The sequence below is a fragment of the Camelus bactrianus genome, chromosome 2 (assembly GCF_048773025.1).
Source record: "Camelus bactrianus isolate YW-2024 breed Bactrian camel chromosome 2, ASM4877302v1, whole genome shotgun sequence".
Classification (NCBI taxonomy): domain Eukaryota; kingdom Metazoa; phylum Chordata; class Mammalia; order Artiodactyla; family Camelidae; genus Camelus; species Camelus bactrianus.
In genome coordinates, this window is record NC_133540.1 from 36,118,395 (window position 1) to 36,141,852 (window position 23,458).

The 23,458-nt window shown below is 42.1% G+C and overlaps 1 protein-coding gene and 1 non-coding gene across 2 annotated transcripts in view; one reads left to right on the forward strand and one right to left on the reverse strand.

The window, feature by feature from the left end:
• Positions 1 to 23,458, forward strand: part of RNF150 (ring finger protein 150) — a 225,517-nt gene that overhangs the window by 187,122 nt on the left and 14,937 nt on the right. The window lies entirely within an intron of this gene.
• Positions 14,629 to 14,697, reverse strand: TRNAG-ACC (transfer RNA glycine (anticodon ACC)). Its single transcript has one exon. It is a non-coding gene; the product is annotated as a tRNA-Gly (tRNA).

The window sequence follows — 23,458 nt, forward strand, 5'->3', positions numbered from 1 at the left end:
AAAGCACAGCTGAAACTACAGCCCAGAAAAAAAGTCATTTTCAGCAAAAGGTCGTGAACAGCTATCAGTGCAATCAGCAGGGGCTCTCCAGGGACACATACTACACACTCATTATTGGAAAAGCACTACCAGAGAGTTTGTTCAGAGACTTGTGTGTACTTTCTGGAATGAGTCGCTTTCTCTTCCTTGAGGAACTCGGTATAAACCTCTCTGGAGAGTCTTCATTCCTAAAGACACATTCTCTTCAAATTAGGCCAGAAATGACATTCGTTCTTGTATATTTTAAGTTCTGTGTTTATTATTTAGGGAGCCATCGAGGAAGCATTCAGAACATCTACATTCAGAAGTTTTAAATGCCCCTAGGCTTGCTGCCCTGACCGCAACCTGAACTGGGAAGCATGAGAGGGAGTGTGTGTATTCAAGACTTGTCCAGGGAACCCGGTTTTGAACCTCGGGGTCAAGGCAGTGGAGGGGAAACAGGAAGGTTGGCATTAACATCCCATTTCTGTTTCTAATGTACAACTACACTTTGCTCCATTTGCAAAGCAGCAATATCCGTGTTTTAACGTGACTGCAAAATACACTGGTGCATCCAGAAATACACACCTCTAGAGAAAGCATTGCGGTGTTGATGAGAAAGGACAAGAATGAGTAGCCACGTCTGTGCAGTTTTTTGACTTGCATCAAAGCCTGAACTGGCCAAGTAGCTCCCCTTGGCTGTGGCTAAGCATGCTGGCTGGAGCTAGCAATGAGAAGGCTCTCCCTTGGTACCCATAAGATTCACATTAGCCCTGGAAAAATGATAGCTCTGATTTGTGAGCATATTCCATTGTGGCAGACAATAGAATCAGCCAACCATTTAGGATTTTAAACCCCATTGTCGGCCGCCCTTCAGGAAATATTTTAGCCATGGTGAATTACTTCTATACACAACAAAGCATTTGCAAATGGTGATACTGCTCTCCACGATCATCTGCGTTATCTCGTGAGGTGCCAGGTCCCTGGAGGAACTTCCTCTCTTTGTTTCGAAGCCTTCCACTCACTAGCTCAATGATGGCATCAAGAGACGAACAGCTGTTCTGAAAAGCAAAGATCTATGTGATCAGCACATGCCTTCCTCAGCAAGTGTCCCAGGTGGCAACAAGCCAATCCACGAGCCACTGGGTTTTTTTGCGATGACATTCCTCCTCGGTTAAAAACACTTGCCAACCTACGAAAGCCCCGTCAGGACCAGACCTAGAGTTTTCCTGTCTTGTGGGTCTGATGCCTTTGATAAGGGAGTCCTAAGGATCTGCCTATGAGAGAATTAATCAATTTAGACCACAGATATATTGCCTGTGGCACACTCAGCCTGGGCATGACACACACCATCCACTCAGAAGAAACTTGTCTTCCTCAAATGAAGTAGCCCAGCCAGCAGACTAAATCCATCCATCACTAGGAGATTGTCTCATGCTCTGAGTGACTCACTGAGAGCACCACCTCCAGTTTGATCAGTTCCTCCCTGTGCTGTCTCGCTTTTGAAAAGTTTCTAGGCCCAGCAGCCGTTCCAAAAGTGAGCTGGGGAAAGGGCTGTTGAGCAGACCTGCGCTTTACCAGATATTGATATGCTGAACCTAGATTTCAGCAGGGAAGTGGCAGCCGATGGCAGGAAACATGATTGGCAGGTCAGCTCTTTTTCAATGTTTGAACAGCATCGAATGCAAATAAGATAATGTTTCTCTTTGCATTTCCATTCTGAAGCATGTCACGGGGGAGTTCCATCACTCAGAGATTAAGAAAGCAGGAACAGTTAAACATGCCCTTTGGATAACATAAGAATGACTCTGAAAGTTCAGAAAGTCAGGGTTCCATAAGTCAAAATACTTCAGTGGTTCAGGAAAAAAAAAAAAAAAAACTGTAACTCCCAGAACATCACTGGAGCAACTTGAGGTAAGATGATACAGAGGAAGCACCATTAGCCAGAAACAAAAAATTGAGGCATTAGGTCTGATTTGGCCTCCAATGAGCGGTGTGATCTTGGGCCAGTCACTTACCCTCTCTCTGCACTTTCATTTCCTCAATTGTCAGATGCAGCACTGGTACCAGCTATTCCTTTCTAAGCCCCTTTCCAGTTCCATGACTCCATAATTCAAGTCAGAATCCCTCTCTTGGTGTTCTTCTGAGTCTCACCAGGAAAGGCTCAGGCAAGACCTTGCATCCTCACTCACAAGCCCTTCCTGATACCCTTCTCCCTCCAGCACCGCTGAGCCATCCTCACGAGGAAGGCTGTCCTTGCTCTCCCCCACTGCGCGTCCTCTGGGACCGTAGAGGGTCGCTGTGAGACTGCAGCATCTTCTCAGTCTCTGACACGTCAGATCTTACCTTCACATAAAATGATGGGAGGGAAGACAGGTGGGTGTAGGTGGCCAGAACAGCAGCACAACCCCAGCTCAGATTCATTCTAGGGTCCCCGTGCTCAGTGGACCCTGCACTCAGACCATCACGGCCTCCTGCTCACGGAAAGCTCTTAAGCAGTAGTCACTTGGTCCTTCTGCAGCCCTGAGCGTGGATTTAACAGTAACAGCTGTGGTTGATGCCCTCAACAGGCAGACGGCATGTCACGTAAACAAAAATACCATGCAGAGCAACCCTTTTGTATTCTGTTTTTAGTATTAATGCTAGACGGTGGGCAAACAACGCTTAGAAAAAGGCACTGTGTTTCTTCAGTAGAGAGTGATGTTGGTGTTTGCATGTCTGTATTTATGTATTTACCTGTATGTGAATACACAGTTTGATGTTTAATCGCAAGTCTACACGTGTCTTTTGCACGTTCATAATGCTTTTTGTAATGTAGTAAGTACCACACATGTCATCTCATTTTCTCTTCTCGGGGAGGCAGTATACAACAACATGACACCGTCTCTGTTTCACAAGTGCAGGCGCTGAGGCAGAAGCAGCACTTTCCGAGTTGTTGCTCTCAGACTAAGGAAGAAAGCCCGTCTCACTGGCCCCCATTTCCGGGTGGGCCACACTCCATGTGAATCCATCCGTGTATCTGTCACATAATTTCAAAGGAAATTAGTGATCATCACCCAAGAATAGCTCCAGTCCATCTAAATATTTTAGAACTAATTCTGTTTTACATGTCACTAAATTATTTAAGCTTCAGATGTTTTATTAAGGATTTAGTTGAACTGTTCCACAAGTCGAATGCTAAAAAGTGACTTGTTCTCTGTCTTTATGACTCTGAAATGATGATGCAAAAAAATATTTTGTAAAGAACTTTTAGTTTAATAGTTCGTCTCCATCTGTCATTAAAGCAAAAGGTATAAGAAATCTTGATATCATCTTTCAAGGATTTGAGGCTGGCTCTCTTCTGGCAGAAAGAAATAAATTCATTGACTGATCATTCTTCCTAAGATCTCAAAGCATACTTCACCCATACTATCTTGTTCTGTCTTCCTAACAGTCCGGCACAGTAGAAACAAACAGTAACATCCAGAGGGAGGGTATAGCTCAGTGGTAGAGTGCATGCCTAGCATGCATGAGGTCCTAGGTTCAATCCCCAGTACTCCACTTAATGACAACAATAAAAAATTAAATTAATAAGCCTAATTATTCCCCCCCCCAAAAATAATAACATCCATCAAGTCCCTGCCTCAGCCCAATTGTCTCTCCAGTATTTCACCACATGGTTAAACTGGTTCCCTATCAAGATATTCCAGAAAAACTCACTTGTTTCAAATCAGTAGTAAATCAATAGTACAGAGTTAGAAATTGAATCAAAGCCCATATGAGAAGACTTAAAACTCAAGGGCATCAGGAAAACTGGTCTTGGTAAAGGAATCACCTAGAAACTGTGCAAGATTTCTGTCTCTCCATGACAGTTTGAACCCACAGGTTTATCTCTGCTGCCCCACAAAGTCGCACCAAAGGGTTCATAAAAGGTATAAACCTACATGGACACTAAGGACAGAGAAAAGATGGCAGCAAATTTTGGAAGATAAATGAGTGGAAATTCACTTAGTGAAGTGGGGAAAGTTGAAATCTAAGTGCCTTCTAAGGGAGAAGCCAATGAAAAGCTAGCAGGTTTGCAGTTAACTCAGTGTCTAGGGCACCAGGTACCAGGGAAGGCTGCGAGACGGAGTGGTGCTCACGAGATTAGGTGACAGACTGGGTTAAGAGCAGTTAGGTCCCCTAGATGGCCTCCCCCATCCAGAGCAGCCCGGTTGTTGCCTCAGGCCCTTTCTAAGGTGTCCTCCCTAGTTGGCGAGCCCCACTTAATCATAGTGCCTCATGTGCAAATATGAATGGAGGGCAGAGGTGGCTAAATAACTGCAAGAAGCCATGAAATCTGAGAGAGAGAACATAACAAATAAAACTAAACTCCAAGGAAACCAAGATAATTCAGAGAGCAGAATTCTGTAAATTGTCATTTGTGTCCTTACAGAGATATGGAATAATATTGCATCCATGGAAAAGAAACAGATGATAGAAATTTTCCAAGAATGAGAAAGAGCTCTTGGAAATTAAAAAAACAGAGCAGAGTGAAAATTTCCATAGAAGGAGGGAAAGATAAAATAACTTCGTCTTGTTACACTATGTTCTTGATGTGAAATAAAAATTGAAAAAATTTTAATTTGATTTAAAAATGAAGTTTAAAAATAAGGAAAAGCAAAAAGGGTCAATTAACATGCCGTTGAAGACTTAATCCATTTATTCATCACACAGTCTGTATTAGCAGCCCTCTCGCAAAACATGCTTTTTACTCGAGTGAAAAATGACGGCCTCGCATGGCGTACCTGGCTTCAGAAAATGTGTTTGGTACCAAACTTTGTAAGTGTTTCCTTTTTGCATGGTTATGTTTGCAACACAACATTTGTGTTGTATTTGCAGTAAGTCAGTGTTTTGTGACTTCAGTTTTTTCAGTGAATGTATTTCTCAGTGGTCAAGCCAATAAGCTTGAGGTTACCTCTGTTTTTGTCATTCTGTTGCCTTCCACAGGCAAATAGTCACCGTCTCACATTCATTCTGCTTTTTAAATACCTCTCCCTGTGCCGTTTCCCCCTGCACTGCTGTAATTCAAGACCTCATCATCTCCAACCTTGGTTTTCCCCACGGGCTGTTGGCTGCCGTTTCTCTCTCTGTTTCAAGCCTTACCAGCCTCCAGACTGTCCTCATCCTGCTTCCTAGATAATCCTCTATAGAAACCCCATCCTAGTGCGGTTTTGCTCGAAACATTTTTATCAGCCATGGGTTAAAATCTCAAGCTGGCTAATCTAAACAAATCATTAAGCACGTGGCCTCTGCATCTCCCTCCCTGATTTTTTTTGCCTCTCCCAGCTGGCCGGCTTAACACGGAAGCATTTCTAAGCCGCTGGTGGTTCCAGACACACTGCCTGCCCCCATCTCCTCTCCCTCCAGCTGCCAAGTCGTGCATATCCTTCAGGCACATCTCATCTGCTGTGTTCTCTGAGATGCCTTCTCTGCTGCTCTCCGCAGAATCTGGTGATGCTTCTAGAAACTCTCCTTTCAAACGATTACCTCTGTTACTGTTTCTTGAGAAAGTGTCTATCACCCCACTAACCTTAGAGGGGTGACTTAAAGCGTGGCTTTTTGACTTCATGTTCCAAAACCCAACACTGTTTATGGCTACAGTCAGACTCAGTAACATTAGTTGAATACATGAATGAATATGCTGAATTTTAAAGGAAACCAGCATTAGCACTAGTTAGAAGTGGAAGAGACCGTATTCAACTATATCTGTGTGTTCTGTGTGCTTATGAGAAACATAGGTGTACATTCTGCCAAGGACATTCAAGCTGGACCAAAGCACCCGCAGTTGAGCTTCCTATAGCCAGTTCCTCTGGGACAACACTGTGACCCCACCCCCATGTGACAGGGAGCACAGATGCTAAACTGGTCCCCTGTCAGGAGGCAGGAGGGAGACTAATGCCTTGTAGAAATGGATTGGTGATTTATTATTTATCATTATTGATATGGGACTACACAGCAGAAACGGGAGATGAGAAGCAGCAGAGGGAGACAAAGTGGCAGAAAATGCAGCAGAGGGAAATGTGATGGAGAAAGACTCCGAGGCCTGACTGTGCATCCTTTCTGCAAATGCTCTGGGAATGCCGTAAACCCAAGTGCCCAGGAACCCGTGCAGCTTAAATGAAGCTCCTCATTTTTGGTTTTATACAATCGGCACTACTCTTCTTACTTCATGTGAACTCATGGTGGGTGAAGATGACCCTACTGAGAGGTAACAGAGGCTTAGGAAAATCAGTTGTCCTTTGCATCGGGTAGATCAGGGCTCAAATCCTGGTTGTTCAGTGACTTAGCTGTGGTCAATGAATTCTCTCCCGGGGCTTCAATCTCCTTGTCTTTAAAACTGTCCAAACAGAATCCACCTCACAGGTTTGTTGTGAGCAGGAAAGGAATCAGTGCGTATCCAGCTGCTGGTTCGGTGCCTGGCCCTCCATAAATCATAAACACTACCTCCCTCCCTCCCCTGTGCACCACCTCCCCAGGAGAACGCACATTGGAAGGACTCATCACAGGTACCTTTCGGTGCACTGGAAATGTCTTGGAAAAAATACCTGCAGACCCCCTTTCTCTGGTAGACTCCAAGGCCAGTGGCTCTAGGTTGTACCCTCATTCATTTGCCTGTGGAGATGGAAACGAATGTTACCTTGCTCTTCATCAATGACCGGAATTACTTTACTTCCTGAGCCAGAACTGCATGCTCGCTTTTAGTTACTTATCTTTTCCATTAATTGATCACTTGAGGACTACTGAGTTATAATCTACGATCTTTATTACCATGGTCTCATATAAAACGACGACTGTCCTTATAGCGCCATTTACAGAGAAAAACCTCTCAGATTATCAGCATCATCACCAGGCAGCCCATCAGTCAGTCAGTCAACCCACTGGTGTCAGTTCCTAGAAAGTCAGAATCACGTCTTTCTACACGTGGCTCCGTGTTGGTTACATTCAGCAGACAGCAGCCCTTGCGGTAATCTTAGAGAGTGTTTTGAGCATACAGACCGACAAACAAGTGATCTGTGGATAAACTTGTAAGTTCGGATTTGCCAATTCTTGGTGTGCTTTTTGTGTTCATAAGTGAAACCTTGGGGAACAACTCAGGGCAAAACTTTTGGAAGTACCCATTGATATAAAACTCCCAAGTTTTCAGCTCATGGATCCCATACCCCCACAAAAAGAATCCAGTAGGAGACCCTTTAAAATACAGATGTATTCGGGGTGGGGGTATAGCTCAGGGCTAGAACGTGTGCTTGGCATACACGAGGTCCTGGGTTCAATCCCCAGTGCCTCTGTTAAGGGGGGAAAAAATGAAATAAAAGTTTTTAAATATTTTTTAAAAATTAAAATAAAATGCAGAAATATCTAACTCACCGACTTCATTTGGGGTGGGCCTTACTGCACTTCCTCCTGTGGAGGGGAAAATTTGCAAGTTAACTTCTAAAGAAAAGAAAATATATTGTGGTTAAGTAAGTGAGCCCAGCTCTCCTCCCCAGCTCCATCCAGGACACAGGAGTGGTGATCAGCTAGGTCTGGATAAGCCAGAACGCCAGGATGGGGATCTGTTCTTCCTCCTCTCTCTGGAGGCTTCCCAAGGAGCACACACCAGGACACCAGGGTGAGAAGCAAACCAAGTTCCCTGTGCACACAGCATGCACACATACATGCACGTGGCCTCACACATGTCTACATGCACGCACACATCCACCACCAATCCCCAGGGCCTTGGTTCCTCACCCAAACCACTAGGAAATAGATCTCTAGGGATTCCCAGAAATTATTCTAGGCCAGGGGAGCAAAGCGATGTCATATGTGACTCCTGCCTGCAGATGGGCTGGGTTTGGCCCTGAGAATGTTTCTGATAACGTTCAATGAGTAGGCAGCATTTAAGTATGTCAAGGGTTTCCATAACAATCTGAATTTCCAACTCAGAAAGTATTGGAAGCAACAGCAATCCTGGATGTCATTCCCTGATGGTGGCTATTGGCTGGATCTGAGCTGTAGCAGCCCCAAGGCAAGGCGTGCCGTCTGCAGTTCACCACAGCTCTGCAACCCCAAATGTAGGGACGAAGGGACAGTCTTGGGGCAACAGTGCTTCCTTCATAGGCACTGCTGTCTCAGGGACAATCACTGTTTTGAATTGTCCTGTCGGGTCTCATTAAAATAATACCTTTTGGTACATCACCCAGGCCGATCATGTGTGTGCCTATTAAGCAGCGACATCCACAGTTAACACTCGCCCTGGTAACTGATGTTCACAGCACGGAGGAGTGATGAGTAGATTTGTAGACTAACATTCCATCAGATTTCTTTTTTTTCAAACATATCTTTCATTTATATAAATGCTTATGCCTTAATCAGAGCTGTCAGCACAAGAGAGTACTGGCTGCACCGAAACTCCTGCTGGGCAGCAGCAAAGGTGGAATGAATTTTTTAAGGAAAAATTATACCAGAATAATAATGCAGCTGTTATTTAAATGAGTTCATTAGAAAATTGCATTTGAAAGTCCAAGTTTAAGCAGAAACACAGTGGGTTAAAAAGCTTGTCTTCTCTGTTACCAAGTTGAAGAAAATCTGTGCAGTAGGATAAGCAACCTCTTGCATCATGGGCACACAGGTGTCGTCTGTAGGAACATGCACGTATGGGCACATACTGCATTCCAAGGCCAGATGTGCACCTGCCTGCACACACAGACACATGCATACACACACGTTCATACCTGCATGTCGTGTGTCATGTGCAGAGTGCCTCACGCGGTGCTTACACACACATACACGTCTCTGTGTTCAGATGATGCACCTGCACACACGCGCACCTGTATACGACTCAGTACTGTCCACTTTCTGTCACAGTAGTTAACCACTTCTCAGCAGGGATAATTGAAGTTCCTGGTCATGACTCTCAATGTATTACTCCTAAAAATGAAACTATGGTTCCAGCTTCACTTGTCAGAAAGGGAACCACTCCTCAAACAAACGTGTACATCATTTTGTTTCTTTAAGAGTCCTAAAGGCTGTCTAATATCTGGGAAGAGGACATGTGCCCCTACATGTAAAGCAGTTCCATGTTTGAGAAATAGTGATTCCTCATACCTGTGCCCTACAATAGAATGACGCATTATACAGCCAGGTCACACTTGCAGGTGCTTGTGTCCACACTGAGTGTCCCCTTCAGACTGTGACACATCGGGGACATGACTGAATGGGAAAGCTGCTAGAAAGTGAAATATACAGCAGAGAGAGGTTTTGAAATTTTCTGTCCCTAATTTATACCCCTGAAAATAAGGTGAGTTCTCAGCAGTAGAGCCAAGCCAAGGCCTGGCCCCGCCACCTGCTGCCTGTGTAACCGTGGGCTCAACCTGTCTGCACCTCCATTTCTCACCTGTAAAATGGAGTCATGAGAACACCTACCTCACAGGATTAAATGTAATAAAAACTTCTTAGAAAAGCCCCTGGTTCATTAAAAGCATCCAAAAAAAAGTCCTCTTATTATCAGACAGAGGAAGAGGGAGCGGGAACTCAGACCTTATTAAGTATATACCATGCACCAAGGATTTTTTTGTATATATATATGTATTAACGTATAGTCAGTTTACAGTGTTGTGTCAATTTCTGGTGTACAGCACAGTGCTTCAGTCATACATGAACACACATATATTCGTTTTCATATTCTTTTTCACTGTAAGTAACTACTTGCAGAGAACTTTATGTATTTGATTTACCCTTTACAATTACACATCACTCTTTTACCTATAAGAAACTGAAGTGGAGAGCAGGCCTGGACCCTCTTCAAAAGTCATCCGTTGAGTAGGTGTCAGGCTGGGATGAGGGCTCTTGTCCCTCTCCGAAGCCCAGGGTCTTTCCCACACACTGGAATTTGTCAAGTGTTGTCTGAACTCCTGCTTGGGCTGTAACTACCATGCAGACCCTGGCTCTACCCTAGGTATACTAAATCACAATTTTCAGGGGTGACTGAGAACAGTCCTCCTTACCAGGCTTCCTATGCAAGTTTTTCTAAAAACCAGAGCTGGAAAACATGTGCCACTCCCCCAGAATGTCCGCCCAAGGAGGACAAAACCTGGACGACTCCCACATCTTAAATGTCGTCTTACCCCAACAGTCCGTTTAAATGTTGTCTGTACCTACCCCGATAATCAGTTTTATTCAGGGCTACCGGAATTGGAACATTCCCTTCAGTCTAACTAACTTTACCTCTTTCTTGCCAACTGAGCTTTGAGAATTTCCCAACTGAACGCCTGAGGGTGGTTTTGTATGACTGGTCCCTGGGTGGGTCCTTCTTCACAAACCCCACACTGTCACTCGATGCCTGCAATAAAGATGACCACTGGTCCCTGGGACGCTGATCCCAAGGCCAAAAGGAAGTCCATAGAAAATACAAGTACATTTTTATTCAGTCCTGCCTTGTTTGTGATCTTGATGGAAGTTTAGCCCTGGAAGCCAGCATCGCTCCATGGGACAGAGGCCACAGTCTTTTTATTGTTATAGTAATCCCTCCTTTGCTCGTGAAAACTTGTGCACCTGACATGTAACCTGCACGCTGTGATGTAGGCATTCAATTACTTTGTAAGCATAAGCAGTAAGTCCAGAATTGCCCACTGGCAAAAGGAACTGTTTTCTGTAGAGAAAATACTTTCACAGTCTGAGATATTAAAGCAAGTCCTTGATCCAGTAGAGCCAAAGATGAATTTGAAAAGAATCACAATTGGTTTTCTCAGATATATAATTTTACTGAGGAAAGAGGTCTTTAGTGTCAAAATTAACTGCTAAATGGGAAAGAATCAGGCAACAAGTTACATTTTATAGTTCCTTTGGGTTCCTGGCAGCTAAGATCTGCAAAATAGCACTAATTAGTTGGTGGCGGCTAAGCGGCATTAACTTCCACCAAAGATAAAGTGTAGAAATTATGTTGGGGGAGCTTAACACTTGGGAGGGAGGTAATAATGGTAGGAACTCTGTCTTTCTTTGCTTTTCTTTTTTCTGTCTTGATAAACAATGAAAAGTTTGCAACCGTGACTTAACCCTCATGGTGTAGATCGCTAATTTCTTTGAGTCAAATATGTTTTTATTCTCCGAGACATGTTGTTGGGACTTTGCTTTTACAGTGATCGTGTCTGTGCTTACAATCTGCTCATCTTCCACTTCCCGGGCTCCCTCGGTGCCTGCATAGGCATCCCTTCTCCCCCTAGAGAAGCCCTAGCTCTATAAATGCAGCTGGCAAAAAGGAAACATTCTGATGCTGGAATTATAGTCAGTGTTTTCAGGAGAAAATATTCAAACAGTCTCAGAAATCCCAACCAGCGCTTACTGTGTCCCCACTCACTCTCCCCCCTGCCCCCCGCCCCCTGCCCCCATTCCTCTCTAGGAGATTTGCTCTTAGGGGGCGTGGAAGAAAACCAAAGGCAACCTGGGAGTCACCGGGTTAAGGCACAGGATCAGCAGAGGTAAAGGACCCTCGCTGCTTTTTGCCAGGCTTATGGATCCGAGGGATGAGAGCTGCCCTCCCTGGGACTTCCCTGGAATTGAAGATGCTCCCATGAGACCTGTGGAGACTCAGCTCCACACCAGATGAGCGAGTTATACGCAATTTGGGGGCTCATGGATTTTTCACCGCTCTGCTCCATATTTACCATTATTGACAAAGCATCCCACGTTACAGGAGACTTTAGAAATAGTCTCAGGCTGCTGTTCCTCTGTAGCAAAGTAACAGAAAATACTTGCAAGTAGGAAGAACAGGGGAAAAAAAGGAACATTGAAGACTACATGGTAGGACCTCTCCCAGGATAGAACACCTCCTGTTTGGGATGCAGGCTATTCTCCTGGCTGCAGATTCTTTAAAAATACAAGTTCAAAATGTTCATTGGCCGTGTGCTACTGGGAAACATGGACAAAGTGCTTAACACAGCACACAGCCACCAAAGGGAGTCAGGCAGGAGCTCTGGCCCAGACAAGTATGTAAACCAGCTGTAGAATAAAAAAAGAGGGTGAGGGGGGTACATTATAAACATCAATAATCATTCCAAAGAGCAGCAGCATGATTCTTAAAAAAAAAAAAAATCCAAAAAAAAAATATACATGGACCACATGTTGAAGTGACTTTCTGTTGTGCAAAATTTCAAAACATATTAAGAATAACTAGGGGAAAATGACTTTGTTAAATACTCTTAAAATATCTAGAAGACCACAGCCAGAGGTTAATCTGGAAGTCTGTTTATTAATTAAACAAAACCATTTTGCTGATGATGTGAGTGATTTAGTGTAGTATTTCTTGATGCCTATTTTGAGCTAGGATAAAATTGTCCCTCCTCTGAAAAACTTTAGATTCTGACAGATGTAAAACAGGTGTGTACAAAGTAGATGTTACTTTGCCCAAGTGCTCTTTTTTAAAAATAGGTCTCGTTTGCCAGATCTGCTAAAGTCTTTGTCTACATAAGGGATTTCTGTAGCTTTCATTAGTTTACAAAAGAGAGAGACGAATGATCACTTGGGCTGGTGCAGGAAATGCTAAGAATTTAACCCCCATGTTAAATTCCAGAAACTCCCATCAGGCTTGTTCAGGGCATTTGGCCTCTGAACACGTATTCAGGAATATTAGGATGAAATACTCCTGGCTTGGATTTTTCCATTCTTCAGATGAGAAAATTGCTGGGTTTTCAGTCATTTTCCTGACTCTGTGTTTATCATAGACATGTCCACTTAGTCATGATTGTCCAACTATAAATGGTACCTTTTCAGTTCTCCTCATGTTCAAGTTTAACAAGCCACTGGCAAAACAGCTGGCTTGGCCACACCCCCACCTCTGCCAGCCACAGGGACAGGATTCCGCACAGGGGGCCCCCCCTTCTCAGGGAGGAGCTGAGCATAATTCTGAAACCAGTTGAGAGACGTAAGAAACCAGAAAATGGTCTTAGAAGATACCTACTAAGGTGGAGGGGATGGGAAGAGCAGGAATAAGATTCCTGGGCCATATAAATACGTGAATACCTGGTTTACTTACTGTCAGGTCCAGATCTTGTTTCCCTTAGCCTATCCTGTGGGCTCGCCTGAAGCCATAGTGTGACGGACTCCACATAGCACTGAAATCAGAAGAGTAGGAGTGTCCCTCCTCAATGTTTTTAGCCTTCAAAACACCACAAGATTTCTTCAGATCTTCCCATCCATTTCTTCAATGCATTCAGGTGATAACCATTGTATTTCTTTTTATTTGTATTGCATGGGGGATGGAGGTTTGACAGTGTCCATGCAAAATAAGCCCCTGCCCTCTTACAGCTAACAGTCTGCTCTAGGAAAGAGAAAACACATCCGTGGGTGGAATATTTATTTAAAAGATGACATAAGGCAGCACTGTTAGTCAGGCATCAAGAATATTGTGGAGTCCAGGTGCTCTTCAGAGAAAGAGGGGGACTGTGAGGGCAGGATTTTGCTCCAACCTCTGGCCTCACCCTTCCTGGATGGGAAGGAAGCTCCGGGAGCCAAGAGGAGAGTCACCCAGCTCTCCCATCCCACTTACTAGAGGCCAAGTGAGGATGCAGACTGCCATTGTCAAGGTTCAAGTTGGCCATGCCCTTCCTTTCCTTTGGGTTTTTAGTATCCAGACCCTTTTGTGTGTACAATTCAATATGTGTGTACACAGTATGCAGTAAAGATGCAAGTTTAAACTCTTTGTTTTCTTGAGCTCATCAGTGAAAAGTGCCCTGCATAGAGCCTAGTGAAGTTCAGGTCCCTCCCGCTCCCTGGTTGTATCACCTTAAGAGAGGTGAAGTTAATCGTAGCTGCCAGACGTTTGTTTTGTTTTGTTTGGGCTTTCCAGGAAATGAAGATCAGATTAATGAAGTAAATGAGAGGATTTAACCAATGATTTCAATAAAGACTCAATGCACTGGTAATTAGTCATTATTATTCCCTGCTCTTTTTTTTTTTTAAATCATTTTTTAGTATCTCTCCACACTAAAAAAAAGAAAGAAAAAATCTGCTTCATGGTAGCATGAGATTTTCAAAGAAGTACCAAACCCAGATGAAGTATTAAGGGGTTTCACTCTTTTGACCCAGTGATTGGGGGTAGATGATAGTGTGTCTGGGAAAAAAACCTCCCATGAAATAATGAGTTAATTTTATATCTGGAAAGCACCAAGATGTAAATCATTTTTTAAATACTGACTCTAAAGTTCAACAAAGTGTCTCTTACAAGAGGGGATTCAGGAAAGATAGCAGTGATTCTAAAAGGCCAGGTTGTGGGAGGATGTGGGCTCAAAGCCTTCCTGGAGGGGAGTAAGATTTTTATGTTCATCAAAACGGAAGATGGCATTTTTTAAAAAGTTTGAGAAGGTGCTCATACAGGGGAAATATACAATTGGAAAGGGCAGTTTTAGGAGTTAGACGACCCAGTCTCAACACGGGCATAATAAGCGTTGTTCCATCCGACCAGCACGTGGCGGCAGGTTCCTTATCTGCCTCCTCCCTTACAAAGGGGACAGGGTGGGTTCATCTGTCTTCAAACAACGGCTGAACAGCAGCTCCAGCTATATCATTAGCACCATTATAGCCTGTGTGGTTTTTAAAATTCTATTTATGTATTTTTAATGGAGATATTGGGGATTGAACCCAGGACCTCATGCATGGTAAGCATGCGCTCTACCACTGAGCTACCCCCTCCCCCACCCCAGTCTGTATTTTATTAAGATCTTGTCTGAACAAGAAACTGGGCTGAATGCTTTCTATCCATCATCTTATTTGATTGGCCAAGTACGTGATGAAATAAGCACTAAGGCTCTTCCAGCTTTATCTGCTTGGCCACGAAACAAAGCGGAAGGAGGCACAAGAGATTAGAAGAGCAATGGTTTCTTTCCCCAAGGGAGCGGCATGCAGACCGATGTCTGGCCATTTCAGTGTGCCCCCTCATTCCCTCTGCCTTTTCACGTCCCCTTGTTGAACAGCTGACCTCTTTGTACCTCCTTTATTTTCACCCTGAAACTCATGGTGAGGGATCCCCGTTGCACGGCCAAATATTGATTAAAATTCTGGGTTTTGTTCTAAACACAAAGAGCTGGAAATTGCATTGTGTGAGCCAGAGGAATGGGTTAGGTTACGATTAAATAACATGCATGACTGGCACACTGCTCCTGCTATTATATGCATCAGATAGAATCCATTAGGTTTTCCAGGGAGGCGAGTAAACACATCCCTCTAGGTGGATTTCAGTAATTTATTGTTGCGACACCAACTCATGATCTGGTTCAAAACATCAGGCCTGCCTTCTTCAGCTCCGAGTGAGTCCGTCAGTCCTTGAGGGCTTATTGGTGCCACTGCTTTGAGCCCACCCCTCCAGCCCCAGAACACCAGGTTGTGACCTGTTCTCCAACCAGCCAAAAGTGAATGATGCAGTATTTACTGGAGAAAGTCGAGGCCATCTGGGGTTCTTCCAAACAAATGACTTGCAGTCTTGAAGTTTTTTAAACAGGTGTCTCCATGTGTTTTATGGGATAGTAGGTAGTCAGAAGGGTTGGAAACAACTATGTTAAAAACCTTTAATCTTATACTTCAGTTTTTTAAAATTAAAAAATTTTTAAAAAACCTTAAATCGGTTGTGGTAGTAGAACAGGTTGCTGTGAAATGACACCTGTCTGTAGAGCCCCGAACGTGCTCCTGGCAGTGTTCAGTCCCTGGCTGAGCTGTTGATTTACCTTGTAATTTGCTTGCGCTCTGCTTGAGGACTTGTATTTCAACAGATTCACCATTTAAAATGCTTCTTTCTTTTTGAAAACATTACGTGTAAGAAACTGTTCCTATTTCTGTCCTCCGCACCCCACCCCCCCCCCAGAGTGAAGTAAAGAATTCCCTACTTCGCTGTGTCCCGCGACTTGACCTTTAAACTAAACTCTGTGTTTCCATCAGAGCCTGTTCTCCAGTTTCTCTTGGCTCTTATATCGGACTATCTTGTAACAGGGTGACACTTGTACACATAGGAGGAATAAGGCTGTCACATGGCAATTGAGCTCTTTACGAAAGGTTGATGCAGCCACCTACATCAGTAACACAGAAGAAATAGAACAGTACAGAAGCAGTGGGGAAACAGTGCCAGGGAAAGAAAGGGCATTCTTCATCAGGACATTGATAGACAAAGGAGGAATCCGAGAGGCTTAATGAGATCAGAAGAAAGCAGGTTCTCAGTCAATGTACTAAATACAATAATAGCTGCATATTATCTCACATAGCACGTGCCAGACACACTGTGAAGTGAAGCCCTGTGTAGGTGTGTGTGTACCCACTCTCACACACACACACACCCCAACGTACCAGATTTCATTACAGGCTCCCAAAAAAGTATTACTGTCACTATTTTACTGGTAAGGGAACTGAGATTGTTTACTTTCAGTAGTTTTTAAGCAAGTACTTTCTATGCATAAATATAATATAATTCATGTATATTAGATAAAGTCATGACACTTCAACCTGGCATTCAAATCACTCTTCAGTTTTACTGCAGCCTATCTTTCCAACCTCATTGCCTATATATAATGAAGCCAGTCAGGAAAGTGGAAATCACTCTAGGTATTTCAAAATAAGGGAGCGTAATACCAGAAATAGACTACAAAAATGTTGGGAGAAAACGAACACCAACCTTTACCTTGTACCAGATGTAAAATTGACTTGATGTGGGTCATAGAGCTCCACAAGTGGTACACCACTTTAGTAGAACAAAGCATAAAAATAATGTGATCATCTCAATTGATGCAGAAAAGGCATTTGACCAAACACACAAAAACCCCGGTAAATCTATTAGAAAATAAAATCAACAAAACTACCTCCCCCACAAAAAACAGTAAACACACACACACACACACACACATCTGTGGTTTCTCCATACACTAACAATGAACAACCATGAAAAGAAAATTAAGAAAACAATCTCATTTACAACAGCATCAAAAAGAATAAAGTACTTAGGAATAAACTTAACTAAGGAGATAAAAAACTTTTACACTAAAAACTACAGAACATTGCTCTGAAAGGGATTTAAAAGACACAATAAATGGAAAGATATCTCCTATGTGTGGATTGGAAAACTTAATATTGTTAAAATGTTCATACTACCCAAAGCAATCTACAGATTCAATGCAATCTCCATCAGAATCCCAATGCTATTTTTTTACAGAAATAGGAAAAAAATCCTAAAATTAATATGGAATCTCAGAGGACCCTGACTAGCCAAAAGGATCCTAAGAAGAACAAAGCTAGAGGCCTCACATTTCTCAATTTCAAAATATATTACAAAGCTACCATAATTAAAACAGTGTAGTACTGGCATAGAAACATACAGACCAGTGAAACAGAACAGAGAGCCCAGAAATAAACCCTCATATATTTGGTCAAATGCTCTGTGACTAGGGTGTCGAAACTACACAATGAGGAAGAATATTCTTCTCGACAAATGGTGTTGGGAAAACTGGAAATCTACATGCAAAAGAAAGAAATTGGACCCTTATTTTGCAGGAATCATTCAGGATGGTGAGGTTAAAGGGATCTGTTGCACAATAGTGTGCATGTCGTTGACAATATTGTACTGTATACTTGGAGGTTGTTTTGAGAGTGAATTTAATATGCTGTGGTTTTTTGCTACCAAAAAAAAAAATTTGGCAGTTTCTTATATAGTTACATATACTCACCATATGGACCCAGCAATGCACTTCTAGGTATTTACCCAAGAGAAATGAAAATGTATGTCCTCAAAAAGACTTGCACACAAATGTTCATAGCAGCTTTATTCACAGGAGGCAAACACTGGAAGTAACTCAAATGATCATCAGCTTATGAATGAATAAGTAAACTGTGGTATATCCATACAATGGATGACTATGCAGCAGTAAGAAGGAGTGAACTATTGATACATGCAACATCATGGCTGGATTTCAAAATGAGTACACTGAATGAAAGAAACCGGACACAAAAGAGTACATACTGTAAAATTTCATGTGTATAAAATTATAGAAAATGCGTCTTAATCTAGAGCCATGATTGTCCACTGGAGATGATTTTTCCCCCTGGTGGGGTGGCATTTGGCAATTGTCACAGCTGGGGAGGGGGGTGGTGCTATTGGCATTCAGTGGGTAGAGACCAAGAATGCCACAAAACATCCTACAATTTACAGGACATTTTCCCCACAACAAAGAATTATCTAACCTCTAACATCAATTATACCAATATTGAAAAACCCTGATAAAGTGTTATAAAAAGGAAAACAGATCAGGTGTTATGTGGGGCCAGGGACAAAGGGAAGGAATGACCATAAAGGGGCACAAGAAGGCTTTGGGAGGAAGTAGAAATGTTTAGCACTTTGAATACTGTCAGGATAGTAAAGGTGATTGCACGGGTACATCCATCCATCACATCCATCAAAGCTCATCAAAGTTAAAAGTTTCTGCTGTTATAGCACAGGGAACTATGTTCAATATCTTGTAATAACCTTTAATGAAAAAGAATATGAAAATGAATATATGTATGTATATGCATGACTGGGACATTGTGCTGTATACCAGAAACTGACACATTGTAACTGACGGTACTTCAATTAAAAAAAAAAAACAAGAATGACAAAAGCTCATCAAAATTATGCTTCAGTGAAGTTGATTTACCGGGAAAAAAAAAATGTTTGGAAGACTGGAGGAACCCGTGGCAAAGGGTTTCCTAGGAAACAGGAGAGCACTGAGCGCAGGAAGGGGGCAGAGTACCTACAGGCTAGATCTGGCACTTTGCCGAGGGTTCTCCATATCCTCAGCTCGCCAAATTGAACCATCCACATGCCTTGAAATTTGCTCTGACGACTCCTAGTCAGGTTGGCTCTCCTGATAAAAATACCATCTCCCCTGTCTCCCAATAGTACTTCCCAATGCTAATCAGATCTCACCACTGGTTTCCATTGTAACCTACTTCACAAACCTTGGTTACCCAACTGGAGGTAGAATTTTCATCACCTTTCTGTTTCTTTAGCATTTTATTTATACAACTCTTTTTTGGCATGTATCACCTTGTATTAAATTTATATATACACAAGTCTGATCTCTTTTACTAGATCAAATTCAGCTTAAAAGCAGAACCTTTGTTTAGTTCATCTTTATTTCCTCCAAAGCTCATCAACACTGCTGTATACCTATTAAGTGTTCAGTAAATTCCCATTGAATAAATGAGCGATTAAATAAATTGATGAATAAATAAATGAAGTCTATGGATAATTTCATATAACTGCAAAAACAGATGTCTGCGTGGTATCTGCCTGTCTCTCTAAATCCATCTGGTAGCTTTCCCTTTTTTACTCGTTTTTCATTCCAGTCATAGTCACATTTATGGAGAGCCTTCCATATAACAGATACTATGCTTAATGCTTAAGATTTTCTGTAGGTAGTGTTAACTAGGAATTGTAAAATAACTGTTAACAACATGCATATTCACTAGATTATGCCTTCTTTCCTGCAAAAACTAACGTAAAACTAATGCCAAAATCACATTGTCCTTTCTTTCAACACTTAGTAAGGAATTACTCAATGAATGAATTGTTAGTGAAATCATAAGGAGTTTGAGCAATTGGAGAAAATCTTTCTCCTGCTGGGTGAAGTGGCACAGGGAAAGAAAACCAGTGATGAAGAGAGAAAAGCAGAGTGAAATCGTAAGTTGTGATCTAATTTAATGTATAAACTTCCAGGAAATTCTCCTTTACTAAGTCAGAATGAAATCAATGCTTTAAACCTCCCCAGGTGATAAAAAATTTTCCTGATTTGAGCTCACCATGTTTTTTATTTATAATTATGGAACATGGGGAGTGGGTGTAGCTCAGTGGTAGAGCATGTGCTTAGCATGCACAAGGTCCTGGGTTCAATCCCCAGTACCTCTATTTAAAAAAATTAAGACAAATACATAAATCAACCTAATCCCCACCCCTCCGCAAAAAAATAATTATGGAGCAAGAGTTTTGAAAGACAAAAGTGCCAGTTGAAGCTGGACAACTGTTAGGGGTCATTTGGCCCAATGTCTGAATTTATGTTGTAAGCCTAGAAGGCTTGGTTCTCTAAGGTGGCCGAGCATTGTTTATGGGAACAACTTAGCAGCCAAGTAGAAGTCTAACAGCTCTGCCATCGCAGAATAGCACAGCTGTCAAGAGCACCAACTTGGGTTGAGATTCCATTTCTGCCCCTTTCTATGTTCTTGACCTTGGACAAGTTGACTTCACCTGTAAAATGTGAAGCAGTCATGAGGTTGATCATACACCTATCCAGAGCATCGCTGTGAAGGTGATATGCAGGACATATGTAATTGCAATGCCTGACACAGCTATTATTATTAACATTATTGCACAGCCTCTAAAGAAAGTGACCCAAAAGGCTTACCATCGTCACAGCAAAAGCCACTCATAAGGAGGAAAATTTAAACCAAATCAGAAGTTATCTCCTGAGAAATTCTAAGCAAAAGAGGCAAAAGTAAGGAACGCATGTGAAAGGAACACATTTTCTTATTAAAAACACTCTGCATTTGGAATCGAATTAACTTCCCCACTAAGACACGCTGGGGAAATAGATCTGCAGTGCCCCAGCCCTAAGAAACTTTAATCCTGAAAAGAAATGAAAAGATAGCAACATTGTAAGTCGGCCAGTCTGGTTGTGTGTCTTTCCTGTGATGCTTTTGTGTAATACAGGGTGATTGGAAACGATGTCCTATGTTCAAGAAGATAAGCATCAGGATCAGTGGACAGAAGGATGCTGTTTTTCTTTGAAAACTTGTTTTTCCAGTACATGGGGGAAATAAGCTTTTCTGTGATGCAGAACAGCTCTGAGCATGTGTCCACCAAACCTCCTGGAGAATCAGGACACCTGGGGAACTATATTCATCACCCCCTCATTTTCTCTCAACACAGCGAACGCTTATTCTGAGGGCAGTGTTTGTTAATTCGTAACAGAGAGGGCTTATTCCAGCCTGCTACAGCTCTATGCCTCCTTTCATAAGTCAGGCCGTAGAGTAAATATCAAACCTCATTCTGGGAAGGATAATTTTCTGCTTTCACTTTGAATAACCATCATATAGAAACAATTAACTAGGAAAGCAGTGACTGCATATGAAAATCATCCTGTCAAGTTAGTAAAACACATAGTCAGTGAAATGTAAACCAAAATACACATTTTTTTAAAAAAACCAAGCCATGCTTGTTGAATCCAGCAACGTGTCCACTCACCCAGGTTGCAGAACCTCTTAAGTGGATACTTCTTAGCCTTTTCTGGTTTCTGTGAAAATCTGATAAAAGCAACCCTCTGACCAGAAAAATGCATATATGCACATAACCATAAAAGTAGGTAATTTTAGGTACCTGGACTCCCCTGCAAGTCCAGTAGTCTTCAGGCTAGGAATCTCAGCTCTGAAGAGTAGATATGATCAGGTTCATGGACTCCAGTGTCAGACAGACCCACATCTGTGTGAATTCTGGATCCAACTCTTACTACCATGTAAGCTCCAAAGATTTTTATCTGAGCCTTTCTGAGCCTTAGTTTTATCACTTGAAAATAGAAATAATAATTCTTCTTATGTCATAGGTAAACTGTGACTATTAAATTAGACAATCTATTTAAAGTACTTAGCATAGTCCCTGGCATATACTAAGTACTCAGCAGGCACCAATATTGTGATTAGTTAATAAAATACAAAACCTGATGCCCTATGTATGTGTCCAGAGAGGAACTTCAGTTCATTTGCACCGCTGCAGACATTTACCAAGTGCTTCCTACTTGTGAAGGAGTGCATGGGGCTCTGAAATGGGAACACTGACAATGGATGGGGCTGAGCCAGGAAAGTGAGAAAGACAGGACTTGCATGCCCCAGAGACCAGACAGGACAGGTCGCGGGTTGGAGGGAACGTTAAGCCAGGCCCGTTATGGACAGTTATACAAACCACAGTGGAACTACAACTGTGCAATGTCCATTTTATAAAGGGAAACCTGTGACTCTTATTTTTTTTAATTGAAGTATAGTTGATTCATAGTGTTGTGTTAGTTTCTGGTGTACAGCATAGTGATTCAGTTATACACATACATATTATTCTTCTTCATATTCTTTTTCATTACAGGTTATTACAAGATATTGAATATAGTTTCCTGTGCTCTACAGTAGGACCTTGTTTTTTATCCATTTTATATATAGTAGTTTGTATCAGCTAATCCCAAACTCCTAATTTATCCCTCCCCACCCCTTTCCCTTTTGGTAACTATAAATTTGTTTTCTATGTCTGTGAGTCTGTTTCCATGTTGTAAATAAGTTCATTTGTATCATTTTTAGACTCCATCATATGATATTTGTCTTTCTCTGTCTGACTTACTTCACTTAATATGACAATCTCTAAGTCTATCTAGTTGCTGCAAATGGCATTATTTCATTCTTTTTTGTGGCTGAGTATTCCATTGTATAAATATACCACAACTTCTTTATCCATTCATCTGTCAATGGACATTTAGGTTGCTTCCATATCTTAGCTATTGCAAATAGTGCTGTTAGAATATTGGGATGCATGTATCTTTTCCAATTAGAGTTTTCATCTTTTCTGTATACGTATCCAGGAGTGGGATTACTAGATCATATGGCAACTCTATTTTTAGTTTTTCGAGGAATCTCCATACTGTTCTCCATAGTGGCTGCACCAATTTACATTCCTACGAACAGTGTAGAAGGAAAACCTATGACACTTTAGGTAACATTTTATGTATTTAAGAGGAAAGGAATAGACCAAAGATATTAATAATTTACAGACTAAGTGGAATTAATAAAACAAACCCCACCACTAAGAATTGTTTTGGTTAACCACAAGAAGGCTACTGATGGATTTTACTTAGAATTAAATGTAGAAATATATGAAAGTAGTAGTTATGGGTCAATAAAATAAGTCACAAAGCTCCATTTAAAACAGAGTGCTTTCTGCTCACCATCTAATCAGATGCTCTGTAACTGCAATGACGAGATTCAAGGCTGAGAATTAGATGATTTGGGATCAGTCTTTAAATCCACCCCAACCAATTCAGTAATATGGTATCTCATTTTCTTGGGTACAGATTTAAAATTTTGAGTCTGTGCCTATAAAGGAGGTGGAAAAAAAAAAAGCAGAATGTATCTAAAAGAAAAGAAGGAAGTTAATCAATGACACAATATTCTTTTACTCCGCCTGGCTATTTGCAGTTTATTTGGGACACCCCTCTGCTATTCGTCTGCTCTCTCCCTAAATGTGAGATTTCAAACTCAGATGCCTGCACTGGCCAAGCAAGTATGTGAACCAGTGCAGAGACTGCTGGATGGCTGTGGTGGCCATGAGCCTCTGTGCCCTGAGCTAGGTGGGGCAGCGTTCACTCGGGTTCCCCCAGGGATTTCCATCCGGGAATTGGACATATAT